This window comes from Numida meleagris, chromosome 23 (genome assembly GCF_002078875.1).
Source record: "Numida meleagris isolate 19003 breed g44 Domestic line chromosome 23, NumMel1.0, whole genome shotgun sequence".
NCBI classification, from domain to species: Eukaryota; Metazoa; Chordata; class Aves; order Galliformes; family Numididae; genus Numida; species Numida meleagris.
Window position 1 is genome coordinate 2,368,649 of NC_034431.1, and position 26,307 is coordinate 2,394,955.

At 53.3% G+C, this 26,307-nt stretch overlaps 1 protein-coding gene and 1 long non-coding RNA gene across 3 annotated transcripts in view; both read right to left on the bottom strand.

Moving 5' to 3' along the window:
* Nucleotides 1-26,307, bottom strand: part of OPCML (opioid binding protein/cell adhesion molecule like) — a 292,354-nt gene that overhangs the window by 126,581 nt on the left and 139,466 nt on the right. The window lies entirely within an intron of this gene.
* Nucleotides 10,988-16,340, bottom strand: LOC110387653. 2 transcript variants are annotated; one of them, XR_002432640.1, is made up of 3 exons: nucleotides 14,758-16,340; nucleotides 14,376-14,543; nucleotides 10,988-11,700 (listed from the first exon to the last, which is right to left on the bottom strand). It is a non-coding gene; the product is annotated as an uncharacterized LOC110387653 (long non-coding RNA). The 2 variants fall into 2 exon arrangements; XR_002432641.1 differs by lacking the exon at nucleotides 10,988-11,700 and adding an exon at nucleotides 12,799-13,927.

A 26,307-nucleotide genomic window follows, 5' to 3' on the forward strand; every position in this document is an offset into this window, starting at 1 on the left:
ATGCACCTGGGGGACTCCTTGCTTCAGGGCACTGCCAACAGAAGAAGAGTAACAAAGTTAAGAAAGCAATTAAAAAACCGCTGCAGCTGCCCGGTGGGAGGCCGGCGCTTCGGCGAAGCCACGGGGCACAGGAATGCGAGAAGATTTCCCCCCTGCCTCCACGTGGCAGCTCAGGAGCTGTCCTCAGGCTGCACCCTGCTGCTGCCCATCACTTCCAGCCTCAGTGGGGACGCGCCCTGTGCTGCCCTGCACGCTCTGCTGCCTCCAAGTGGGCGCTGGCTGCTGGGGCAAAGGGCGCAGAGCATCACCCAAACCCCGCGGGGAGCAAAAAAAAAAAGCCTTAAACCCAAGCACCCAACCGAGCAGCACCAATGCCTCTGCCCCGCGTCGCTGCCCTGGGGACGCCGCCATCCTGCCAGCACAACCCTATGGGATGGGGGGAGCTGCGGCATCGCTGCTGGGAGGGACAACCAGAGCCTGTGGCTGAGACGAGGCGGCGGTGCCGTGGAGTTCTGGCAGCACCGTGTGGAAGAGCTGCAGCACTGCAGCCTCGGCACAAGCGGGCACAGCCCCCGCTCCGCTCCCTGCGCCGTGACATCGCTGCTCCGCACGGGTCGGGGTGCACGGCCGGCTCCGGGGCAGGGGTGGGGGCTGGAGGAGCCAAGCAGCCCCCAGGCTCTGCCAGGAGACCCCCACCCCCCCCCAGCTCAGCCTGGCTGAGGTGCTGCTGCTGATGATTCCTAGATGTACCAATGCCACAGTGCAAATGGAAGCAAAGTCAAATGCCCCAAGGTTTCCAAAATCTCTGCACTTCACGGGCATACAGCACCCCGGTTCCTGCACCCCGATTCCTCAGCAGCCACTGTGATCCCTCAACAGCCAACTTGGCCATACTGAGGCAAAACAGTGAGACAGAGAAAACACACCCCAGAGCAAGCGGAAAGGTGGGAGCAGCCAAGTTCAAGCCCTCACCAAACTCAAACCCACCAGGACACAACCCCATCACTTCTCTAACACCCCAAAGCAGCCCCTGATCCGGTGTCCCAGGGGAAAGTGACAGGGCCAGTAAGAGAGACCAGCTGAGATTTAACTGCCAGCACCTGAAAATCTTCACAGATAGCATCTTTAGGTCCTGACAGCATCCTGTCAGCGCCAGCTAAACGCCGCGATTGATTTCTTGCAGGATGCAGGGCTTACTCCTAAAGAAGGCTGAAGGGCTCTCAGCCAATTAACACCTAATTTCAACCCTTCACTAAATTGCCGTTGCATAAACACAGTGGAGACAAGCATTTCCAAAAGGCATTTGTCTGGGACCACTGAAATCCGCCCTCTTCGTGCTGCAAAGAAGCTGCTGTGGGGGGAGGGAGCACAATGCTGCTGCGTGCCCGGCTCCTGCTGGCAATGGGGAGCTGCCCATGGGGGGGACGCTTCCTGGGGGTGCAACAAGCCGAACACAAAACAATTCCACGTTTCCCTTTTGCAATCGCTTGCACCAGCTGAGCTACGAAGTCAGAAAGCCAAACAACACAAAATACGAATCGATTTGGGTATTTTTTCTTTCCCCCCCCCCTCCACTTTTGGCAACGTTCCCCAGCTACTCCACACGAAAGCAAAACACCCCTGGGGCACCAGCGAGTGGCATCCCTCCTTCCTCTTTAAACCCAGCAAACGTGAGGGTGGCAGCTGCCTGCTGTGAATGGCAGGGATGGGGCTGCTTTCCATTCCCCGTCATATGGCCCCACATTAGGATTTTCTGAGCACGGGCTCGGAGCTGCAGACAGAAACCTGCGCTTACATTTCGGATACACGGGATGCTGAGTAACAGAAGGGTATTTCTGGCTCAGAAGCAGCCCAACGGTAGCTGAAACGTCAAGCACAGCTGACTTGCATGATTTTCCATTGATTAAGATGACAAAGTTGGGCCAAAATCTTACAGAAACAGATTACAGAGGGCTGATGCCATCTAATCTCAGCCCCAGTTCACCAGCTTTAGGCCTAAATCCTAGCTGAGTCTGGAAACGATCCGTGCTTCTTTGGTTATCTCCACCAACTCAGGGAATAAGCAGTCATGTAAAACCACCCGCCGAAAGACGTTAAGGAAATAAATTAATGAATTAAAAAAAAAAAAAAAAAAAAAAAAAAACCTACCAGCATATGCTCCCCCCGCTTCAGCACTGCTCCTGGGAGCAAAAGGCAGCGGACGGGAGACGTGGGCCCCGAGGGATGCTGACAGGCTGTCCCAAAAATGCCAAAAAACGGAACGAGTCACAAAAGTCCCCTTTCCACAGCAGTGCAAGAGTTGGGGCTGGAGGGCAGCTGGGCAGCAGAACGCCCTCGGGGGTTGGCTCTGGGTTCAAGAGCTCTGTGCCCATCCCTGGAGGACCAGGGGGTGTTCAGCTGAGGGTCTCAGTCCGTATCAACAATAAATACGTCTGCAATAAATATGCAAAGTTGTAACTGATTTGCATTGACATTTGGGCTTGGGGGGGAGCTAAGGGGAGAAAGAAATAAAGTCCATTATAGCGCAGAGTAATTTAGGATATTACCACCGGCATCTGAATTACAAATCTACCTCTCATTACTGGTATGTTAACCGGGAAAGGCAGCTTCTGAACAACATGCAAGGCAGAGTTTATTAGCATGAATTTGCATAATAATTAGCTCTGCAGCAAGCAAAGGCTGTTGTGCCTTTCAAAAAGCCAACTTTCAATGTCAATATCCAGCCCCAATTTGGCTCCTGCCTGAGGCCCTCCGGCAGCGAAACGCTGCGGGCGTTCGGCAGCTGCCGGCGCGCTCCGTGATGCCATCCCCTGCATCGGGGTCTGCAAGCATCCTGCACCATCCCCCGAGCTCTCGGGCTGGGAGACACAGGAGAGCTCCTGGGAAGGGCTTTTGGTAAAGCAAACTCCTCTCTGCACGGACAGTTTTGCAAGCACTTTCCTTCCCCCGGTGCATCAGGACGGCTCCAAAGAGCCCCAGCAGTCCCAGTCTGAAGCAGTCCCGTGCCGTTCGCTCCATCCCATCCCTTAATGCTGAGCCTCCCTCCAGCTCCAAGCTCCCCCCTCCCACGCCCCCACTGATAATTCAGCCTTTAGACAACACGATTCACATAATATGATTTCAAGAAGACACAAGAAGAAGATATTTTCTGCCTAGCGATGACACGATGAAGAAAAAAGAGGGGTAACAGAGGGGATTGTAATTGTTCTCCATCTACCCAAGCTGGCCCCCAGAAATCTGGAGCTGGCTCACTCTGCTGCCTTCCAGCCTGGCATTTTCCAGGTAGCATTGTGCCAATAACAGACTCTTCGCTATCCCGAATGCCAAAATTAAGGGAGAAACATGAGGTTATTTCAGTCTTTTCGCCGCAATTCCAAGTTTCGTCTTCGAGGGCTCTATCTGTAGAAGTGATGTATGAGCAGGTTCACTTTGAACACAAACAGCACATTCTGAAGACAACAAACAAAACGCACTGGTTGGGTGGGGAGAGGCTGTTTGCTTTGGTTTGTTTCCCCAAGTTTTTTCTTGGACACTTTTCCACACACACATATACACAAAAGTCCTGCCTGGAAAAATTCGCCATCCCAAATCCCCGTGCTGCAGGCAGCTTCCCACCCCTCGCATCCTACAATCCTTCTGTTCCACCAACTTTTTGGGACAACCCAACGCACCCTCAGCGAGGGGGAGACGCCTGGTAGGGTTCCTGCAGCGGGAGCTGTGGGGAGCAGCTCCTCGCACACCGCAGCAAAGCAGCTCTGCACACACACAGCAAATAACAGCAGTGCAGCAAGAGCTGCCGTGCCTCAGCTGACCCTGAGAGGAGGTTATCCCCAGGCACGGGCTGAGCTGATCTCTTCCAGCCAGCAGCATCTCAGTGCCACCCTGCTGCTAACGCAGGAACAATCGCGTGCACCTCTACAAACTGAACACGACGGAGTGAGTGAGTCTCAGACCTGCCACCTCCAGGCCTTCAGGTGCAAGTCCTGCTCCTTGCAGCCTCTCTCCACCAGGGTGCACGCCATGCAAGCCCTGCGCTGGTTCCTCCTGATCACAATCAGCTTCTTTGGATTTTACTCTGCCCTGGTTTCATCAGAAACCCTTTTAACCCTTCATCTCCTGGTGTCCTGGCATAAACTTTATAGAGGATAGAACTTCCCACTGTCCCCAGCTATTGGAGTGATGGCCTTAGTGAGTGTAGAACGCCTCTGTTCTTTAAGGACGATGAAGTCTGAGTCCTCCAAAACCCTTAAATCCCTTTTTTTTTTTTACTTAGAACATGACTTGCAGTTGTTATTTCAGATAGGCATACGTTGCACTGATATAAAAGGACTCTGAGCAACAGTAAAGGAACATCAGCACCCGCATACATCCCGCTCCAGACCCACCGCTGCCTCCCCGGGAAACAAGCAGCACTTTCAAAGACTCATTTAGAATCGTAGCATCATTAAGGTTGGAAAAGATCAGCAAGTCCAGCCACCCACCCAGCACCACCAAGTCCACCTGAACCATCTATCTAAGCACCACACTTGCACACCTCCTAAACACCCCCAGGGATGGGGACACAACTATTTCCCTGGGCAGTTCCAATGCTTCACAACCCGTCCAGTGAAGGATTTTTCCCTCATATCCAACCTAAACTTCCCCTGCTGCAACTGGAGGCCAAAGCCTTTGGGCCTTTCAAGCCGCGCAGCACCACCCAGCGCAGCAGCAAGCTTCGGACACATCTGTCCTTGAAAGCTGGGAGAAAACCAAAAGAGGGAAGCGCAGCCATGGGGTGCTGGGGGGCAGGAGGAGAGGTGTGGGGGAGCTGAGGGAGCCGGGCTGCAGAGGGCCACGAGGTGGTGCTGCAGGGCTGGGCACGGAGCTGCGGAGCGCAGGGAAGGGGTGCACGGCTGGATCCTGGCTCATTGCACGGCTGCTCATACACGGAGAGGGAGGGAGCGGAGCTGCTCTGCTCCAAGCACTCTCCTCTCAAGCGAAGGGGAACGCCAAGGTTCGGAGAAGGAGAAGTCGAGCGAGCGGAAAGAGGTGCCAAGCTGCTGAGCGCTGCTTGCTTCGAGCCCTGCATTAAAAGAAAACTGGGGGAAGCTTTTCCTAACTGGGTGATGGATCTCTATCAAAACAGACATCGCTCATGCACCCGGCTGCCAAGGCCAAACCTCCGGCCCCGCTCCTCCTCCAGCGCTGCAGGGACCCATTGCTCTGCATCACTCTGCAAAGCGGAGCGGAGGGATCCTGCACGACCTGGTGCCGCCCGTCCCACCCCACCGTAACGAAGCCAGGGACACAGGAGAGAAGGGGGAACGAGCACTTGGAACAAAACGACCCCGCAGTGAATTCAAAAGGAGTTATCGGCTGCTGCTGGGTAAATCAGCTTGGCTAAGATAAGAACCAGAACAAATATTTATTCCAAATTTACACTGACCTAAACCCGAGTGCTGGAGGGTTGAATAATTTCAGTGAACTCCGTATTTCTGTCAAATCATTTCCCGGGCTTCTTGCATGGGCTGGGAAGGATAAACCCTGGCTGCTTCCACACTCTTGTCAACAGGATGGGATGGAAACGCAGACAGAAACACAGATAGAAACACAGATAGAAACACAGATAGAAACACAGATAGAAACACAGATAGGTGGCAATGAAATCAACTTCGCAGTGTTTCAGACCGCGCCGTTTCATGATGGCTAAACTAGAGCCTGATTTCTCCCAGTGACTTTGACCACAGCTCAAAGGGTTCATCCAGCAGCACTGGAAAGGGCCCCCATTTTCAGAATGCTCTTTACAACGGCTCAAACACAGGCCCCCAGCCAGACGTGCAGCAGAAGGATGGAAACAAGCAGGAGCTAAGTTTACATCAGCAGCAAAGAACACAACAGAAAGGTTGTTTGTGCCTGCAGGCTGCTGCGGGATGCTGTGAAATACAGAGGTCCCAGGCTGCTCGCGCTACCAGAAACCTGTCTGTAACTGTAAGGCTGCTGCTCTGCCAAAGTACCCAAGCTGCTCGGGGCTCAAGGCGCGACTGAAACAAGCGCACGGAGCTGCAGGCAGCAGTGCAGTATTGCTCAGCATCTCCCACCCCTTCCTGGTGCCACACAACATCTCAATCCCAACCTCCGCTCTGAGATTTCTCGTCTCAGCCATCGCTGGGCAGAAGTGGGTAAGGACTCAAAAACGGGCATTAACAGAGACTGCGTGCTTAAAGCTCCTTATCATCCACACCACAGCGAGAGCTGGCCACGTTGTATGGATAGAGAAAATGGGTCCACAGAAGTTAGGTGAGCACAACACAACAAAGAGCAGAAAGCACTGCCATTTCCTTACGTCTCCAGTCCAACTTCAGGCTGTGGAGAAGAACTGACGATGTTCCTTTAACAGCAGAAGGCCTTGCTAAAGGAAAGGCAACTGAGAGAGAGGCACCGAGTCACAACTGGACTCACAAAGCTGGCACAAAGCAGCAGCGTGTGTTTGCATGTACATAAATACAGCTCGGTGTGTGTGCACACACGCGTGCGGACTCCCAATGAGCGGGGCGGGGGTGGAGCACGTTAAACTTGGGGAGAAATAAAAGCCACAATAAAACCCCACCAAAATGAACGAGGGGAGGGAGCCTTCCCCTCAAACAAAGAAAGTTCTTGTGCAGCCACCCATTTCTCCTCGTCTCCCTTTCCCCCTCGCTTTTCTCCTTTATTTCTCCAGGGCGGCATCGTGCGGAGCCGCGCTCCTTTTCGAGATTCCTGACAGCGCTGGGCTCCAACGAATCCCATTCCGTCCCCATCGATGCCTCTCTCCGCTCCTTATTGCCTCCAGCCCTCGGTGCAGGCAGTGCTGCTGGCTGCCCTCCAAGCCCAGGCTGGCACGGCGCTGCTGCGCGCACCTCTGCGCAGGGACGCTGCAGAATGTCACCTCCACCTGGGTAATTTTTAATTTTCTTTCTTTTTTCCCTACGCTGCTAAATTACCTCCGGCTTATTTGTCTGGCTAGAGGTTAATGAAACACTAATGATGTTAATGAGCCTTTCATGCCTCAAGTTTTTTCAAGAAAGAGATATAATAGCTGTTTTCCTTCCCTTTTAATCTTTTTGATCGCTTGGGAGTTGCAGGGCCAAAGCAATTAGCGGCTCATGCAGCTCTGTCTTCCCTCCCGGTCACAGCCCAGTGGGGCAAAGAGAAGAAACCTATTAAACCCGCTTCACGTGTCCGCAGGTGAGGAGCTGGTGGGCCGATGCAACACGCTGCTTTAGCCAGAAGGCAAAATGCTATTTGGGGGGAAAGCAGGGGAAATTAACAATCTGGAGCCGAGGCATGGAGGCGGCGGGAGCTGTCCGGAATGGTGAAGTGTTGCCATTAGCGGAGCGCTGCTCGTTAGAGGGGACAGCAAGATGGAGGAGGGGAGCGTCGGGAGGTGACGGGGGCTGGGAGGCGCCGAGGTTGGACAGAGCCGCCCGATGGAAGTCGGGAGCACCCCGGCATTTCTCCTTTCTCAGGGTGAAAGCCAAAATCCTCCCAAGCTCACGGATCACACTGGGTTTAAGCACAGAGACTCAGCAAGAGCAAACCCGCAGGACTGACCGCAATGGCTGCGCCCTGCGGAGGGGAGCGCTGCCCACCTGCACCCTGCTGCCTCCAGGACAGATTTCCTTATCGCTCCCTAATCCTCCCAACACAACTGCTTGGCAAAAAACCCCAGCCCAGCCCATTTCACAGCCAGCTCCTGCACCGTGCGTGGGGGACGCGAGCTGGGCATCCTAAAGCTGCGGCCGAGCCCCCGCTGCCACCGTGCTCCGTGATGTGCCCGGAGGGGACATGGCGTCTCTTTTATTGATGGATGCATCGGTGCCAAAGGGCACACAACTAAATTACGAGCTGGCACTTACAAGGAGTGAGGGCTCTGCCTTGTGCTTCCATTAGAGGGTATCTATCTGCATTTAAAGCTGTGGCGCTCTGATAAGGAGAAGGGAGGAAGCTAGAGAGACCTCAAAAAATTGCCTGGACGAACTCCGAGATAAGACTTTTCAGACAGACAAAAAAGCCTGTCCTGATTTATAGAGCTTCGTCCGTCCTTGACAGTACCTCTGGAGCTCCTGATCTCAGCTGTAAAAAGAAAGTTCCATCAGAAATGCATGTTCTGCCCCCAAAGTATTTATCCAGACAACCTGTCAACCTACCACAGCCAGATCCGCTGCTGACATGGACAAGGCAGCAATACAATCGGGCGCCTTTCGTTTTCGCCCCCTCCTCTCCCCTGCCCTTCTTAATCACAGACGCTTTGTTTGCATGACAATAAAGATCTCGGGTGCCTCAGTTTCCATTTTCCGTTATCGTGCCTTTCAGCCAGCATGTTTATTTATGGCTGCTACGGAGTGCTTTCACGAAGAGATGTCATTAGGCTGCAATGATGCTCTCTTGACATTGAGATCAGAATCTGCACAGACGCCACGCAACAACTCATTTTTATGTTTGCCTACTTGTCTTAATTCCTTTTCTTTTATTATTACTATTACTATTTCCATTGCAAAGGCTGCCAGGGAGGGAGAAGCAGAGGGGCACTTACAGCACACAGACACGAAGCGGCTCTGACTGAGGCCACAGATGGTACGGGCTGGCTTGGCTAATCCTGCCCTCGTTTAGGGCGGCTGTTGGCATGCATGCTCTCACCAAGCCCATTAAGAGAACAGGACCCCAGCCTGACAAGGGCGCAGGAATGGATTTATGCTTGCTCACCACCAGAAGGCGATTATCCTGCATTCCGTGGTGGGAGCACCTGCACAGAGACACCTGGAGATGGGCTGCCCTGGGGGGGCTGTGTGCCCACACGCCTGGGGAGCTTTAAGGCCTCAAATCCAACAAAACCCACGCTGCAGCATCATCACGGAACAGCCATGCCATGGTGACGTTAGGATGTCCCTATGCATCCCAGCAAGCCCCGCTCCTCCTGGAGCGCAGGGCCCAGCACAGCTCCCTGAATGCACACTAATACCTATGAGCTCCTCTCCATCTGCTTCGCAGGGAACGGAGAAATCCTGCAGCCCAGCCCTTCTGCCCACCAGCCCTCGGGTTCAGACACCGGCCCGTGATGGTACAGGCTGCAGGGCACTTCCTAGTGCTGTCCCCAGAAGGACAGATCACACTGTTTGCCCTCCAGCTTCGCCCGAGACACTGGGGCGTGCAGAGCCGGAGCTCGCTGTGACCTGGCATCTTTCTCAGCTGTTAGCGAAGGCGCGTCCTTCCCGGGCATCGGTTCTCTAATTAGTTCTATTGGTTTCAACAGTTCGGCGGACTCGGTGAATGTAATATTTAACACCCTGGAGGGAAGCCTTTCATGCCGATGCCTCTTTCATCATCTCTGCCCATCTGGTGCTCACTTGAAGCTCGCGGAGCACCACCTGCTTGAAAAACAATGAACCCGCGTGGGTCCCGCGGAGCAGCCGGGCTCTGCACGGGAGCACCAGCAGCGCCCACCCCTCCCTTGGCCCGCCTGCACGCCACGGCGCTGCTCGTCTGCTCGCCTTCACCACCTCACTCAGGTCGTGCAGGGATGAAGGATGCACCACGGGGCGACAGCAACGAGCGATGCAAGGGAGGAAGCGAGGAGCGGTGCAAGCCCACGGCAGCACGCAGCAAAGCAACAGGCGGCGGCGCTGAACGCGTGCAGGGTGACAGCCAGCAGCACAGTGACACGATGCGGCCGCGTCCATCTCCCCACCGGGTCGGAGCAGGGACATTGCCAGGCCGACAGAAACCATTTGCTTCCCACAGCCCCAGCTCCACGGAGACAGCGGCATGAAAACCGTGTCTGGAAATGATTAGATTCCTTCCAGTGACTGACACCTGCTAATAACCTGCAAGATGGGCAGAGGATACTTACATTGTCGTCTCCAGCTATCTACAACTTCATTTTGCATCATCTTTGTCACTCAAGGACAGCAGCAAAGGATATTACTGCTGCTGTTATTGTTATTGTTATTATTTACGCCACGCAGCCACAAATCTGCAGGTGCCTGGGCTGGGTGGATGGATTACACCAGTAGATTCTCCTTCAGATGCGAGGGAAATTTATTGCAAGGATTATGTATAATGCATTTTTCTATTAAATTAAAATAAGATTCCCTTTAAAAGTTCAGCGTGTTAAGCGGCAGCTGGAAGGACGCTGGCTTTAACCTCACGCTCAGCCACAGCGCCAGCCATAGAGGGGGCGATGGATGGATGCTCACTCCAAGGGAAATACAATAATCTCCTCTGTTTGCAATGCTGAACTGCATTCCTGGCCCTCCTGCCTCTCTGCGTAAAGCCTATTAGCTACCCATCGGTGCTAAAAAAATAATAAATAAATACGCCAGTGCACAACAGTGCCAAGGGCAGGGAAGTTAAAGGACATTATAACTCTTTAATTACACCAGTCTTGGAAAGAAAAGAGCTGTCACCCCCCTCCCTCGCCCCTCCAGGGAACACTTGGTATCTACCTTGGCCAGAACCCCCTTAGGAAAGTTGTTGCAACATATGTCTTCCCTGTGATTCGTGCCAGGGATGGGTTTAGCCCTGTATTAATAATCCCCACCCACTATTTACCGCGCTCGCGCACGCACGCAGATACACACAAACGTGCCTTTCATCTCCTGCCTCGAAAGGAGAGGAGAAAAGGAACCCTCTGTCAAGCTTTCAAGATAAGAGAGCCACGCACAAGGGCTGGGCTGAAGCTGCAAGGGAAGATTTCCTTCAGGCTGCCTGGTGACCGTGCAGGATGCAATGGGGACCTGGGTGCTCCCGGGTGCTCAGCCATCACAGCGCACCCCGAGAGCCCCAGCTGCTTTCCCAAGTGGTGTGCTTTTAAATCCCTTTCTCCCTGACAAAAACACCCTTTGCAGAGATGAAAACGCCTGTCAGAAACCCATCGCCCACCTCCTAAAAGATCCCATTACGCTGCGGTATTGAACTCCTCTCTCTTTTTTTTTTTTTTATATCAAGAAAGTTATTGAAATAGTGATGGAAACAGCCAATAGCGCTTCCGATTAAAAATGTATCACAGCGTTTTGTGATTTTTAAAAGCAAACAAACAAGAAACGCGCATGAAATGTTAATGCACACGTGAGCGGGTCTGATTCGTGTTGGCTGTCTGTTTGTCAAACGTTTTCGACTATCAATTAATTATCAGAACCGGGCCAGAAAGCCAGGGCGCGCTGCACGCAGCCCACGATGCAGACCCCAGCAGCACGCTGCAATGCTGAGCAATTCGGACTGCACAGCGTGCCCACTGCTGCCCATCACGATACATGAGCACTGGGACACACAGTGGTGCCTGCAAGGTTTCATCCTTCCAGAGGAACCAGTCATGACAGCCATTAAACTCACTCTGGTCACCTCGGATCCAAGGCCAGGTCTCTGCGCCGTCAGGCACTGCAGAACCACACCATGAAACCCCAAACGTAGAATCACCGAGGTGGGAAAAGACCACTGAGATCATCACATTCAGCCATCGTGCCCACTAAACCACGTCCCCAAGTGCCACGTATCCACCTCCAAGGATGGTGACTCTGCCTTTTCTCCTTGTTCCAGCAGTCTCCAACACTGCAAGATGCAATACTGGAGATGGGGCCGCTCCCATAAGGGCTCTACAAAAGGGGAAAGGAACTGGAGGTGGGTCAGCCCCACACCCTCCACTTCTGCAGTGTTTTCCAAAGCTCTTGCAAGCACCAGCTTATAGTCCTAAAAACAAAAAAGACACCCTCTGAGCTGCAGCTAGTGGATAAGGAGATATGGCAGAGTCAGGAGGCAATGGCCCAGGGGACCCATTAACAAGATTCCTCCCACACAACCTCCACGAGCCCAGACCATCAATAAACCCCGCTCTCCCCCCAGCCAGCCTTGCGTGGCTCTGAACTTTCCGGCTACAGGCTGCAGATTGGATTCTTCCGTCATCACCATAAAAACAGATGAATTGGCCACGGCTGAGGGCCCTTTGATAGGACGGGACCCTTTAGGCAGGAAGGCACACTCCATAAAACCGGCGCTGCCTGTCTGTGAAGCCTGGCCCCGCGCTGCTGGGGTAAGCACCTCAGTCCCATTTCTCTCTTCCCACAACTCTCAGGAGACTCCACGTTGCTAGAAACCCGAATCCCAGATGGGATAGCCACAGAGAAAGTCTTCGAGCCAGAAGCTACAGCAGACAGACCCCAGGGCTCTGCAACAAAAGCATTTTTTTTTCCTGTTTTGTTTTGCTTTGCATTCTCATTGCCAGGTTCATTATCAGGGTCCTTATTCCTGCACACGCTTCCCATTTTTCTCCCTCCTATCTCTGCTTCCAACACAGCAGCCTGTATTAGTTTGTTAACAAGCTGTGGCAGCAGTAATCTTGGCCTCTCCAGCTCCGGCGCCTGTTCTGCTGACCAGGCACATCGCTTGTCTCTGCTGCCTGTGTGCCACCCCCAAGATGTGGCCTCCCCAGGGCAGAGCAGAGGGGAGGAGAACCTCCCTTGCCCCGCTGGCCACGCTCTGTGCAATGCACCTGAGGATACCACCGGCCTTCTTGGCCACCAGGGAGCACTGCTGGCTCGTGGGCAACCTGCTGGCCACCAGGACACCCAGGTCGTTCTCCACAGAGCTCCCTTCCAGCAGCCCAGCCCCTAACCTGTACTAGTGCATGGGGGGGGATATATTCTGTGCCAAATTTTGGTTCAACATTGCTCCTCTAAGGCCAGTCCCAGCACGCTGCGCCCACACTGTCGTCAGCCCAGGTTGCAAAAACCTTTTTTTTTTGTGGTGCAGAGAGCCAAATGAATGGCAGAGCTTGTTTTCTCCCCCAAATAGAGATTGTCTCGAGTAAGCCCGGGTGCCGCTATGCAGCAGAAATCACAGCATTTGTGTGCAGGGCAGGAGAACTCTCTGCCCTCTCCTCCCACCCCAGCCCCGCAATCTGACAGCACACATTTGTCTTCTCAGCTCTGACTTCTCCTCAGCCCAGGGTGACAGCAAACAGCACTTGGAAAAAGAAGAGGAGGTGGTGGGAGGGGGAGAAACAAAAGCAGAGCAAAGCAGAGCAAAGCAAAGCAAAACCCAGCCGCTGCGGCGGAGGGGGCGAAGAACACAGATTCTGACCCCCATGCTGCCAGCCAGCAGCACAGCTCTGCTCCTCTCCAAGCACCACCATCCAGCTGCCCGATGTGTGCAAGAGGGAACGGAGGCGAGAGGCAGAGATGCTTGGTGCCTCCCCAGTACCTCTCACCACCGACGCGACCTTGCTCTTCACCACTTCAAAGCCCATCTACACTTGCAAGAGCTACAGCAGAGACGAGGCAGAGCCCTTCTTTGCCTTTCCTTGCTCCCTAATCACCAGCTCTCAGACAGCCCGAGGCCATGAAAGAAGCCTTCTTGCTGCTGGGAGAGCCCCAGTGCTGCAGCCCTGCTGTGCTAATGGCTGGGCTGCTCCGGTGCACGTGGGGAAGGAGCCGGCGCGTGCCGCTGATTACCACTCTGGGTCTCTGAGGCCAAAAAAGGAAAGAAATTCAGTGTAAGACTGCAAACAATTACTGCTCTTAGATAATCACTGTTTCACAGTCCAGACATGCATAAATATTGCATAATGCCGGGGCTCAGCACGTAATTGTCAGATATTATTCAAATCGAGTCACTGCTTTATTGGCAAGCGCTGTGTGCTTGTCACAGCTCGGGGTCAGCGCTGGATGGATGGGGGATTTTCAGGGAAAGCTCTGGCAATGCAAGAAGCTGTTCCCTAAACTGCTCGGCTCTGACCTGCGCAAAGTGATCTCACATTCGTGGCTGTGCTGGGTGAACAGCCCAAGCCACGGCGCTGCAAACGCACCCTAGGGAGCAAAGAGGAAAAGCGCATCCAAATGCAACGCTGGGATCCTGCCCAAAGCTGTGCCTCGCAAACTCAGGATCTTGGATCCTCAAAGCTCCTTTCCTAGAGGACAGTCTGAAAAGCAAAGAACAGAGCAACATTGAGACCAACACCCTTGCTGCACAGACGTGAGGCGGTTTACAGCGGTGCAACCGTAAGGCAGAAAGCGCAGTGCACAGCCTGCTTGCTGTGGATGCCAAGGAAGATGTCCCAGCAGGAGCTCTGTGCTGGTGGCACTGGGGACTGAGCCAGCAATGGGAGGGAGCAGCGCTCCAGCCACATCCCCTGCCACGTGTTCCTTTGGACAGGTCTCCTTCCTTTCTCATCTGAAGCTGTTTTGTTGCAAACCATCTGCTCGGCGCCCCGCGGCGCGGGCAGCGCCCAGATGGACGGCTTCTTTGATAATTCTTTAAACCAAGGCACCCAAGCACAACATCGCCATATGCCGAAGGGCCGGCCAGCACCGAGCGCTGCCCACCACCCTCCTTCCTTGGCACAGCCACGGGACCCCAGTGCTCCTCACCTGCTGAGAGCCTGCAAGTGCTTCCAGGAGCCACTTCGGCCCTGTCTGTGACAGAGCAGCCAGAAGGAGATGCAGGCTCCTGGTTGGCAACCAGCGTGCGCACCGTGTCCTCCCATCTGCTGGGAACACGTGGCTCATGCCCTTGAGCTTCCCCAGGGAGAATATGGGCTAAAAAAAGCAGGGTGGGCAGATGAGGCTGCTCCCTCTGCAGAGCGAGGGTGCAACCCCATTCACACCCTGTGTTTCAGCACAGACACCTGTACAATTACTCTGCACAACAGCCAGGGCTGGGCTTGCCTCAGAGCACCTCACAAACAAGCTCAGTGGCACAGAAGAAAGCCAGATGCTTTCGGAAAAAGAAAAAACCACCAGCAAAACCTACCTGGGAAAATGGATTCTTCTCCCTGTGAAGGCTCAGCATCACCTCCAAACCTTCTACCCCTTCTGCAAGTCACAGTGCACTCAGGGCAGCTCAACCCCCCATCAGTGTGATCTTCTGACTCCTCTGACCCAGCCCCACTGCAGCACCTGCTCATCAGCACGAGCCACCTCGTTACAGCCTAACGATGCCATGTGTGCATCGCTGCCCATCACATTTTGCTCCCTCCATCACCTGCCACACACGGCTCAGTGCACCCACAACCCCTGCAGGTATCTCAGCTCTTTGCCCTCCTGCTGCCCTGACACCCCCAGTGTGCTCCTGTCCTATTATTAAGAAGCACACAGCCTGGGATTCCCACGCAATCACAGAGTTTCAAGGACTGGGGCTTTAAGGAAAAAAACACCTTGCAAAACCCACACCACAATCAGATGGATTTTGATAGAAGCTGCAGTGAAGGATGGCTCTGTGGGATTTCAGATAAATAAAGCCACAAAGGCCAGTGAGATTGGACTGACACCTTCCAGATGATGTTTTCCTGACCCTCTGCCTTGAATATCAAATCCTGCCCATCGCCAGCAGCCCTGGACCCCAGGCTCTGGAGAAAGGGGTGGAAGGATAGCAGAGCTTTCCCTGAGCCTCTGCTCCTTACAGGGCTGGATGCCAGAGCAAGGAAAGGCTCAGAAGCACCTAATCCCTCAATCCAGCAATTTGCATCACTGAGGATCCCTGCTGAGTTCCCACAGCTGTGGTCCCAGCACAGGGCATGGCTATTGAGGGTTGCAATTGCAATATCAAATAATGGGGGGCCCAAGCTGCCAGCATCGCTCTTGGGCCGCATTCCCAATAAAGTTTTGCAGAAGGGAGATTACATCGGCTTCCAGAGAGAGCGTGAAAAAAGGAGCTGGAGCAAAGAGATGCTGCCTTAGGGCATGAGGAAGAAGTAGCTGAGTGGTGACAAGGCTCCAGGCTTCAGCCTGGGCTCAGGGCCCCTCCTTTGGGGGTTCTGGATCCCAAAGGGGCCATCACAACCAGACAGATACAGAGCAGTGATGCTGAGGACAGAACGTGCCATGCCAACGCCTCCTCAGCTCTTCTTCTGGGGACAGCAAGAGATCCCACCCAGCATGCAATGCACGGGTGTTTCTGCTAACACAAATCCCACTCGCTGCCTCCAACAAAGCCTGAACTGGGGCTGGCCCTGAACAGAAGCAAAGTAAATGTGAATGCTGATAACTTTATCATCCAACAAGACATGAAATCATTCTCCTTTGCTAATGACACACGGGAGGAGGTGCTGAGCTGGTGCAGGACAAAGCACCGGGCGGCTGGTGACGGAGAGCAAGAAATAGTGCACAAAGTCAGCACCGAGCTCCTTTCAGCAGCCCTCGATCAAGCAGCGTCCCACCAAATAATGAGAATCTTGCTCTATTGTATCCATGCAAATCACAGGTGCTGCTTGAAAGCGTGTGCATTAATAACTCATCTGTGGGGCCAATAAGAAAAAACTTATCACATTATCTTGTCCACTTAACCATTAGAGAAGCTCAGAAGTGCAATCATTCACCTCCTACGAGCTCCCTGCTCTGCTCACAAGCATTGCATTTGCCACAGTCCTGGAGTGCTGCCCTCCAGGACAGCCGGACCTGGATCTGACCCAGTGCCCAGCAGTAAGCGGAGGGCACCCACGTGGGTCTGAAGCCTTTCAGGATGGCTGCCCAGCACCTCCCATGGAGGAAGCTCTAGGAAAGCATCCAGCAATGCACTTTGCACCCAGGAGCAGAGGGATCTCAAAGCCCTTCCTTCTGCTGCCCGTGTTTCTTTAAGGCCAGCCAGGGAAGAGCAACGTTCTCCAGCTGGAATTACACAGGGAATTCAGGTAAGCAGAATGTAATTAACTGAGCTGGAATGCTGCCATGTCTAACAGATGTAGAAATGCACCTTGGGAGGAGAAAAAGGAGGAAAGGGAGGAATGAAGAGGAGGGATGGATGGATGCCCGGGCTCTGTGCTGCTTCTCAGTGAGCAGAGCCCAAGTGTGCAGGGCCAAGGAGGGGACGCAGCAGCTTCTTCACAACCAGTTTTTAAGTCATTTGTCCATGCAACTGCCTATGAATGCATGTCCTGGACTTGCTCTGCTGTGGTCTGCTTGAAGCTGGCACCTACAGCTCCAAATCCTGCACATGGACCAGCATGAGCATCACCATCCTGCCGTGCCCGAGGGGACAGCCTTGAGCCCCAGCATCACTGCAGTGTGGCAGGAGCTCCTGACCCACATGGCAAGGCACGACTTTCACCTCTCTCCTTTCGCTTTGTTCGATAATTTGCCTTCTCCCTGCTCTGCCTTGTAATCAGATTGGCAACGAACTACAGCAAGGGTGGCTCCGCTCATTTCAGATGTCAGAGCCCGCAGTAATTGCGGCACCCACTTAAAATTTATGTCAAAGAGAAGAAGCCTTTGTATGGAGGCAAGCAGCACAGTGCCTGCCACGCGGCTCGCTCGGCTCCAGCAAAGTTTCCCTTTGAAGGGCCCACGTTCCCAGCTCGCTCTTGCTCCAAAGCCTCACCCCACAGCACTGGGCACCTCATCCTGCAGAGGTTTTTCGAGCTGTGCACATTTCACATTGAAAAAAACAAGAGTGCACTGCGCTTGCTCTGCGCTCAGCTCCCTAAATCTTCCCAACGACTTCAGCACACGCTCCCCTGCCCTCCCCCCCCCACCCCGGCCAGCTGCAGCTCAGCATCTCCAGACGCACAGACATTTCCCTCTGCAGGAACGTGCCAGGAGAGGCACGGCAGCTGGCGGGGGAGCAGAAGCGGTCCCAGCTGTGGGCACATTTGCTCTCCAGGTGGGAGCTGTGCCCAGCTGCAGCAGCAGCAGAGGGCACCGCGGGGCCGCGGAGGAGCACAGCATCCTGCAGGTGTGATTTCTGCGCCTGTCACAGCTGCTGCACGGAGCCCACGGGCACCCAGCTGCTGGGAGGGCTCCTGCAGAGCTGCCAGCACCTCGGCGTCCCCGGAGGGAAGAGGATGCAAAGTAAGATGGTCCACGAGTTTCCCAGGAGGTCACAGAATGGCAGAACCGCAGGGGTTGGAAGGGGCCTCCGGAGATCAAAAATGCAAAACCCACAATGCGAAAACCAAACACTGCAAAAAGCAGAAGGAATCAAATATTAAAGGAATCAAACTCCTGTCAGCAAGGAGGAACTGTTCCTATACACAGCAGGGCTGGCACGTCCTTTGATCAGCACCCAGCAGTAGCAGGGGATCAGCTGCCCCTTCTTCTCTCCAACCCCTCGGTGACACAGATCCTCCCTGGTGCAAATCAGCCTGCACAGCTGCCCAGTGCAGCAATGCAGCGGGAGGATGGAGCTGGGCATTCCAGTGTGCTCCCCAAAATTGAGACTGAGGTTTGGGATTGCCACATCTTCCTGAGCTGTATGCAATGGATACACACGTCCTCCTCGCTTTTCCTCCGCCAGCAATCCCTTCCTCCCATCACATCCGTGCAGGAAATGGGATGTGACCATGGGGAGGTCACAGCACCCTTCACGCCTGGCCAGGCTGCTGTGTGCACTGAGGTGTGCTCCTGGGAGGAGATGCTCATGCCCACCAGGTGCACCCAGGGAATTGCAGCCATAGAAGGAGGAAAGATGTTTACTTCAGTGTTTAATTGTTTTTCTTTCATCGCAATACCTGAACCATCAGTTAGAATCTTAGGTAATGATTAAATTGGGAAAAAAACACCAGCATTTGGAAAGCAGCCTTTTGCTAGTGTGCTCAGCCCAGGCAGCTCCTGCAGAAAGCAGATTCATCTGCACGGGAGAGAAAGTCCAAAGCCTATCCCTAAACAGTCCATCCCAGCTGCCTCACACAGGTCATTCCTTCATCGGGACATGAAGGGCACACAGCCCTGCAGGCACACGGCCCCGCATGCCCAGGGATGCTACCTCTGCATCTCAGGGTGGGCTCAAGCACTCTGTAATTGCATTCAGTCTGCATTTTGCATCGCTGCCTGCAATCTGACCTCCGAGACCGGGCTCTCTGAGCCCATGAAGTTCATCTTCACTTACAGTCAATGCCAGGAATTGAAAAAAAAAAACAGTGCAAAGATGCTTTGCAAGGTGGCCACGTGCCAGGTTCCTCCGTTCCCAAACTCAGCAAAAGCGTTGTGAAATCCATCCCTCCTCCCAGAGCAAGATCCCAGCCCCCCTTGAAGGACCCCTCTGCTCTCCCTCATATGCAGCTTGGGCACAGCACCTCCCCCAGGGGGGAAGGATGAAGTGGGATGTGATGGGCCCATGGGATGCAGGACACTGCCTGGGTCCTGCCTCGCCCAAATGGTGGCACGGGGTTGGCAAGGGGTTGGCATGGGATTGGCATGGGGTTGGCCTTCCCTGCAAGCAGCGATTCATTGCTGCTATTCCACAGCCACGTGAGCCAACGTCGGGAGAACCACTGCCTGGGAGCTCCTTCCAGCACTAATTTAGCCCCATTAAATATTCAATAACCCCCAGAATAAACACTCAGAAGATCTCACGGCCCTCGGGGACTCCCTGGCAATAGACAGAGACTTCACCTCGACTTCTGGAGCCATAGGGAAGGGCAGTGCTGAGCGCTGAGCTCCCCTGGCTCAGCAGGCAGCCACGTTTCCCTCTGGCTGCATCCACCCCAGCACGGTGACATCCCAGCACAGCACCAGCCCGGCTGTCCCTCTGCACCACGAATTCTAACTCCGTCACAGCACACAGTGATCTGCTTGCTAATCAACAGAGTGCTAACGCGGTAATGCCGGCAAATTGTAATTAATTTTCCCCCTAATTGATGCGTGGGAATACCCGGGACCCTCATTCTCCTGCCTTCGATTCCTTTATAAATATATGATTTGACAGGTTAATTTGAAAGTAAAAGTTCGGTTCTTTACAACAATCCAAGCAGAAGCCCCAGAACACAGCCTGCTGCCTCGCCATGTGAGGCGGAATGAAAAGGGATGCAGTCAGGTTGCCATCGTCATCATCATCATCTTTTTAATTTCACTAATTTAATTTCTGTCATTTCCCCCCTTCCTCCCCTCCCCCCTCCTCCCCATTCTTGGGAGATAATAAAAGCTTCATTTCACAGTCCAGGAAATTTGGCAGCCAAAGGTGACAGGCAGCCAAAGAAAGATGGGAAAGAGGCATAAAGATGGTGTGCTTCCTCCCCAGCTGAAGCATGGTGCTCAGCAGCCTGGAGAAGGGCAGAGGAGGGGACACAGGACACGGAGGCATTAAGAAACATCTTCCCAAGGTGGCAAAGTGAAATCAGGCAACACTAACGACGGTGCTCGGTGCCAGAGGGTGCAAGCACTCGCTCCACTGCAAGCTGCAGAAGGGCCAGGTCACCTTCCCAGAGCTGTCACCACTTGGTGCAACGTGTCTGTGGGGTGGGGAGCACTGCAATGGCATTGCTCAGCAGTGCATCTCAAGCACAGGGGCTGCTCGCCACGCTGTCCCCCCAGGGAACACAATAAAAGCTCGGGGAGATGGGGAAAGGAAGGACTGATGTTGCCTCAGAGGAGAAATAAATGTGAGTCTTAGATGTGGCTGACTGGCAGACAGTCAGACTTCAATACCAGTTGCCGAGGGGATTTACTGGAAGCAGATCTGGAACACGAAGCATATGGGAATTCTGCTCGTCCAATGCTGTCTCTCTCTCCAAGCTGTGTTTTGGGGCTTAGGGGACTTCTGGGTGGAAATGTGCAGGAAAATGGGATCGGAAATGGAAAAAAACACGCCCAGATGTAGTCCTCAGCCTGACAAAACGATGCTTAAATGGTAACACTGAGCACATTTTGCAAAATCCCTGCTCCTGTTTGCTGTTTTCCGTCCATTCCTCCTGGTCACAAAGTGCCCTTTTCATCCACACAGCAGCAAAACACAAAGAAAATCAGCAACCAACAAAGGCAGGCAGAAAGAGCGGCCCTTCCTGTCCCTTTCGGAATAATGCAGAGATTTGGTGGAGTTCCAGGAAATGAGAAAAAATATCAATTTTCAGTTCTGAGGACAGCTGATCCGATCCCTGCCCGCGTCTACCCCCACGACACGCTTGTACGACCGGGTGCCAGAAGGCAGCTACTGCTTCTCCTCCCATCTCAAACACTGTGCCCGTGTAAATTCAGGGTGGAGAACTCAACCCCCTGCACCAGCAGGGAGCTGGATGCTTTCTGCACCCTGCTTTTCCCATCAGCTGCATCCCTCTGCCTCCTGCCGCCTCTCATGAAGGGGAGAGAGATCAGCTGTCAATTTCTCAGCAAGAAAAAAAAAAAAAAGAGACGAAAAAGAGGGTTTGTATCTCGTGGAGGTTATATTTTTATCGCCAGCCGTTGCTGTAACATTTGCTCTGATTACCAGATTAATCACCAGGCTGCAGAGCCCATTAAATAAAATCAAGTCGGACAGTTGAGGTGCTCCAAGAGCGATGTCTCCCAGCCTGCTTTCCCTCTTCTGTTCCCTACCTGATGCTTAGCTCAGCTGAAAGACATTCCTCCAGCCTGGACAAAAGGGGAAACTCAACATTGCCCTCTTCCTTGAGGATGCAAACCATTGGGAAACACCAACGCAGCTGCATCCTTCCCTCAGCCAAGCTCTTGTTTCCCAACCCCGCACATCAGCATCTCGGGTGACGGACAGCACCAACCTGCCAGGCCATGTTTCACAACCCTTTGCTGAGGTCTCTGCAAATGAGTGCTGTAGATCTCCCCTTCTCCTAATGTCACCTGTCAAAGCCTCCGCTCTGCCCGGGAACAGGATCCCACATCAAAGCACAGTTAAATGGGGTGTAAATGCCTCTTTTCATGCACAGAAAATGGGCTGGTTGGAAGTAATAGGGGGAACTGTAAATGCTGTCAGCGGCTACATTTTGTTTATTGATTTACAGCGTGTAATGGGATGACTCGATTTGAATCATATACCCAGGTGTCACGTCCCATTCATCGCCATCGGATTTAATAAGAGCACAGTGCAGCACTGAGCTCAGCCGTGTGGTAGGCGTGGAGGTGCCTGAGGGCTTGCACAGATCCTGGACCCCTCACCTGGCTCCGTGTTTCCACCTTCAGCTTGCCAGCCCACCAACACAGCCAGGCTCAGCAGGCTGGCAGGGCTGGAGCTGGACTGGCCTCACCTACAGCCCTTGGTGCCCACTGTGTGCCTGCTCTGGTTCTGGGCGCTGTGATGCCTTGTTAGGCACGCACAGATTTAACCTATCTGCTGCCCCAAAGCAGCTTTCAGAATTACACATCTCTGCTGGTACAACCCAAGCATGCAAACCACAGGGTTCCTGCAGCACTCTGAGCAAAGTCACGAGCCCGCAGCACCAAAGGAAGAAGAACAAGGATGAGGTTTCCACGTCCTAACCTCCGCCTGCACCATCCAAATCCCACGCTGAGTTCGCTCTATCATGGAAAACTCGAGGGATTTCTTGTTTCTGCACTGTCTGTCTCTGTAATGACACAGAGGAATTAATTCCCATTGCTTAACTTCTGCGGCATCTGCCAGGTTCTCCCTCACCAAAAAAGAAGGAATCCAATCAAGAACCTCTAAGCGTGTCACCCCAGTGGTTACAACAGCAATTAGCAGAGAGTCAACCACTCAAATGGCCAAGCAAAACAAGGCAAATGACAAGTAATTTAAACCCTGCTGGGCACTCTCCTACCAAACGCAGCCTGCCACATCGCAGTGATCTGCAGCAGTCACTAATTAGTATCCACTCAGAACACTGCAAAGAGCATTCAAATCGCGCTCCAGGTGGAGCAGCGCATCACATTTATCCCGGCTCCCACCACCTTAGGGTCCCAGGTCAGATATGAAGCACCTCCATTTCTCCAGCAGGATACAGGGCTCAGCCAGCTGGCTCGCCCAGAGCATGCTGCAGGGACAAGAACAGCACTCCCCATGTCCTGGGACCTCCAATCTCCCTTCCCAGTCCCAAATCTCCAAAGCACCCTAGAGCTGCCCATGCAGAAGGAGCAGGGTCACTGCTGTGGGGTGACTCAGCATCCCTCAGCCTGACTCAGCACCCCAGCCCTCAGCCCCCTCCCTGCACTGCCTTTGCCCAGCGAGCAGACGCAGGCCAGGACGGCATTGTCTCCGTTTTTTCAGGTCACGCTTCCCCTTGAAATACCATCACTCGGAGCAATGAAGCTGTCACTTTTTGTATTTTTAGTTTTTCAAACCTTATATTTCATTCCACCGCCAGCTGCTGAAAAGGACGAGCAAAAGGCCAAAGCAGGGAGCAAAAAATCAATATGCTGCAGGAAGACAGAAGGTCTGTTTCTATTCTTCATCTCCGACACTGGGTACCCAGTGAGCACCACTGCAAACTAGGCTGTGGGCTACTGCCCTCCTGCTAAAGCTGAGTCACCTGGTTCCCCACCCCAGGCACCACGGGGCGGGCTGGCTTCTTGGGAAATGCTGAATGAATCCTACATGGATGGTTTGCACGAGGGAAATGTTCAGGGTGGGTATTAGGAACAATTTATTCTCCAAAAGAGCGGTGCTGCACTGGCACAGCTGCCCAGGGAGTGGGGCATCACCAATCCTGGGGGTGTTCCAGAAATGAGAGGATGCAGCACTGAGGGATGTGGTCAGTGGGCACAGTGGGGGTGGGGTTGGGCTTGATGATCTTATTGGTCTTTTCCAACCTGAATGATTCTGTGATCCTAAGGCAGCCCTCAGATAGGTAGCACTTGCTCACTGCTCTCCGAATTCCCATTCCAACCTGCTCCACAGATCCTCCGTGCTGCTCCTCCTCCAACAAGTCATCCAGCACAAACCACACACCTCCATTTTTCACATCCCTTCCCTTCTCATCAGCAGCCACACACCAACTTTCTGCTCTGAGCCTACCCATTGCCAAAGCGCTCCATGTCCACCTAATCCCTTTATCTGCTCTCAGTCCCTTTGCATGGGGAGCAAAGTCCCCATAAATATATCTCCAAAACCACCTCGGTGTTACACTCCTTCAGGCTACCCTGCTCCTCTCTGAGAGCAAAGGATGAGGAGCTGCTCATGCTGAGCCCTCTTCATGCTCTGACGACTTGCTGCCTTCTGCAGTGTGGGAACGTATTGGACACATCCAGACAGATCAGGCTGTGCTCTACAGACACGATAAGGAAGCCAGCCACTGTAGGAGCTGCTCAGGCTCCAGCTCAGGCGGGTGGAATACACATAAAGGGATTTGGATCCTGGGCAGCAGAAACTCCCTTGGAAGAGAGACCAGCCCAACAAGCCAGCCCAACCTGAAGGGCCTTTGGGGCAGGAACCAGAGGATGAGCAAGATGAAGGACTAAAGGCTCTTCTCCTTTTCCAGGCATCACACTTTGAAGAGCTATGCAATGCACCTACAGTGCCCAGAAATGGAGCTTACAAGGCAGCAGAACAACTGAAGCCCTGAGGAACAGGGCTGGCACCATCCCGGCCAGTGGCACCGTCCGTCCGCTCCTTCCGCAGGGCCCTGCTCAGCAGGAGCCTCCCCATAAATCAGGGGGTGAGCGATAGGCGCGGAACATCGGAACTGCAGAAGCAGCAGCACCGCAGTCATAAATCAGGACCTAATTCAATCTTGCGAGATGCCTCGTTTGATTAATTTATGTCAGCATTTTCTGCTCCATCCGCGGCTGCCGGCCCTCCCCGCATCGCCTCTGCCTCCCGCCCTCGGCCCACGGGCGCGGCCTAGCAGCTTCCTCGGCAGGTGAGCTGCTTCCACAGGGGAACGTGGCCTGGCACCTCTGCACAGCAGCTGCCATTTCCTGACCATTGTCCTCACTGCCACGCAGACACTGCCTTTAAAACGTGGTGGTTCCTTTTTTTTTTTTTCACAGCCCAAGGCCTGTTGCGACCGTAAAATGAAGATGGACCTCACCGAAAAGCTTGACGCTGTATCTGAGCCCAGGTTTCCTTCAGGGAAAGGAATTACTGAACTAAATGGACATGGAGCAGGGAAAAAAATAAAACCCAACGCCGGCTATCCCTGCTGAATCCCCCAGTAATGAGAGTCTGATCAAGAGCTGCATACATCAACTGGCATCTCAAGACAAGAGGGTATAAGAGTAACATCCACACTGACCTCTGCCAGCCCAGCACACGTCTGAGAGTGCATTATAAATCCCAAATCTCTCTCCGGATCGCTCATTTATTTAGTAAGGAGGTAAGAGACAGTGAGATGGGTACTTGGGCCATCTGCCCTTCACCAGGACATGCCTCTGCTTGAGCTCTCCCCCGCACAAAATTAACAAGAGCCTGCAAGAAACAGCAGCATATGTTTAATTCAGCCCTGCAGATCGCTGGAGCCGTCTTTGGGGCATGGTTTATGGCAAGGTGAACTCTGCAACGAGGTTTTAAATAAATCACCGGGTCAGAGGTCCAGCAGGCCAAGGCACCAATGCTCTGGGCATCTCCATGCAAGGAGCAGCCCTGCAAAGAGCCCTGCAGGTGCGGAGCTGTGGCGTGTGGCTGAGCAGAAGCAGCTCATGCAGCAGAGAGACGCAGTGTGGTGGCCCGGGGACATGGGAGTGCTGCTACAGCCAAAAGCAGAGCAAAGGGAGGGCGCAGGGCAGTGCTAACACAAGTTATGGCAATAACTGCATGCCTGTCAATACACAGACTGCACATGGTCCCGTGAGCAGAGAAGAACACGCAGCCGCGCTTTCTGTTCTGATCAAGGAATTTGAGAACGCTGAAAAAATCACCCATTTATATTTGGGACTCCATCTGCAGTCGACATAAAGGCATGACCTGCAAATTTTCAAGTGGAATGTACAGAGTTGCAATCAAATTCAAGTTCAACTCAAAGACGTGATCACGTCTCTCTACCGGCCTTTCTTAAGACTTCTCTGACCAGGGACAGATATCTCCCACTTCACAATCCCGCCTTACTCATGCCGTCACTTTTCAGCCAAACACACATTCTGAACGATTATTGTCAAGGGTGAAGCACAGGAGGGGTAAAATTTCACCAAAAATCTCTGACGAACACTGGGAGAACTCACTGAGAACTGCAGCCACTGCCCAGCGCGAGGTGTCAGTGACATGAGAACGGGGTCACAGATCCCACCAGTTTTATGCTTCTGCTGCTCTCTTTTTTAATGTCCTAATAAAAACATTAACAGTTAAAACAAGTTTTGCTTTGTTTTGTTTTAATTTAAATACGTTAACTGTATTATAGATTTTACGAGAGCTGCTCCGAAAGTAATGCCTCCTGCCTTATGATGCTGCCCCACAATGTCAGAGGTGGATGCTGGTGGGATGGCAGTAGGGGTGGAACCTTCCCACCAACATCTCATTACATGTTGTTGCCGTGTGACAGAGGGCAGCAGAGGGGCAGCCTGACACAATGGTGTCTGACATGGAAGTGCATAGGAAACAAAGGTGTGGAATTGAATTCCTCCGTGCAGAGAAGATGATGCACACTGACATTCATCGATGCTTGCTGAACACTGCTGAGAATTTGCTCTATCAAACAGAGTCGCTGTGCTCATTGTATCTCTTGCAGCTTCCACAGAAATAAATAGGAGGCATTAC